Genomic DNA, 1788 nt, shown 5'->3' with positions numbered 1-1788 from the left:
TGTTATTTTTAATTATTTTGGTTATCATACTCACGAGTCTTGTATTTATCGGATAATATCATCCTCGTGTGTTTTCTTTATTTTTACAAATGCTTGTACTTGTTGTTTATCCATTACTTTGTATTGCAATATTCATTAACTAATAAAATGCATCGTAATTTTTTTTAGTACCACCATGTCAAATTTAACAAAGCTCGAATTTGTTGAGCTCGACATCACGGGAAAGAATTATATGCCATGGACTCTAGATGTAAAAATGCATCTTCAGTCATTGGGTCTAAGCGAGACCATTAAAGAAAATGGTATATCTTCGTCACTAGAAAAATCAAAAGCTATAATATTTTTGCGTCGACATTTCGATGAAGGTTTAAAATGTGAATATCTCATCGAAAAAGATCACATGACTCTGTGGAAAGGATTGAAAGAAAGATTGGAACATATAAGGGAAGTTATACTTCCGACCGCCTGTGATGAATGGAATATGTTAAGATTCCAAGATTTTAAGAAAGTCAGTGATTATAATTCAACGATGTATCGAATAATCTCGCAAAACATTCTGAACTCATCGCCTGTCTTCTCGCAAAATATTATAAGTCAGTTATACTTCCGACCGCATGAGATCACAAAATCTGAGATGCTTGAAAAAACATTTTCCGCGTTTCATGCATCAAATATTAATCTACAACAACAATATAGAGTACGTGGATTTGCGAGATATTCTGAACTCATCGCCTGTCTTCTTGTGGCGGAAAAGAACAACGAGCTATTAATGAGAAATCATCAGTCCCGACCCACTGGATCAACAGCATTTCCGGAAATAAATGCTGTAAGTAAAAATAAATTTAAACCTGGAAATCAAAATCAAATTCAAAGACAAGGTTTTGGTCGGGGTCGAGGTCGTGGACGTGGACGTGGAATTGGTCGTGGTCGTTGACGCGGCCGTGGTTTTGAAAATAATCGAGATAGTTATTTTTATAACTCATCTCAAAAGAGCGTTCCAAACCATCCACTGAAAAGGCATCATGAGAATACAAGTGTTAATGAGAATCACTCAAAAAGATATGAAAGTTCTTGTTTCAGATGTGGTACTCCAGGACATTGGTCCAAAATTTGTCGAGCCTCTGAGCACCTTTGTAAACTTTATAAAGAATCATTAAAGGGGAAAGAAAAGGAGACCAACTTCACTGAACGCAGTGACCGTTTGAGTGATTCAACTCATTTTGATGCTGGTGATTTTATGAATGATTTCTCTGGAAATGATCAATATGTTGATGGGATAGAAATGAACAATATTGATGCAGCAGATTTTCTCAACGATTTCTCTGAAAATGAACAATATAGTGGTAGAATATAAATGTACAATTATTTATTTTTCATGTATTCATGTTTTATTGTATAATTATGATAAGTGTTATATTTAAATATATATTGCCAGTAATTTATTTCATTGCATATTTTTTTGAAGTTTAAATATGGAAAATGCTATGAGCAAAGCTGAAGTTTGGCATACCCGATAGTGGTACAACGCACACTATCCTCCGAGATAAAAGATATTTCTTTGAACTAAAACCAACAAAAACAACGGTGAATACAATATCAGGTCCTGTAGACTTGATTAAAGGATGTGGTAAAGCACAATTTTTGTTACCTAATGGTACAAAATTTTTGATCAATGATGCTTTATATTCACCACAATCGAAAAGAAATTTGTTGAGTTTTAATGATATATATTCCCATGGTTATGATACTCAAACAATGAATGAAGAGAATGAGAAATATATGTGTCTT

The sequence above is a fragment of the Primulina eburnea genome, chromosome 10 (assembly GCF_022965805.1).
Source record: "Primulina eburnea isolate SZY01 chromosome 10, ASM2296580v1, whole genome shotgun sequence".
In the NCBI taxonomy this organism is placed as follows: Eukaryota; Viridiplantae; Streptophyta; class Magnoliopsida; order Lamiales; family Gesneriaceae; genus Primulina; species Primulina eburnea.
This window is presented reverse-complemented; position numbering follows the sequence as displayed.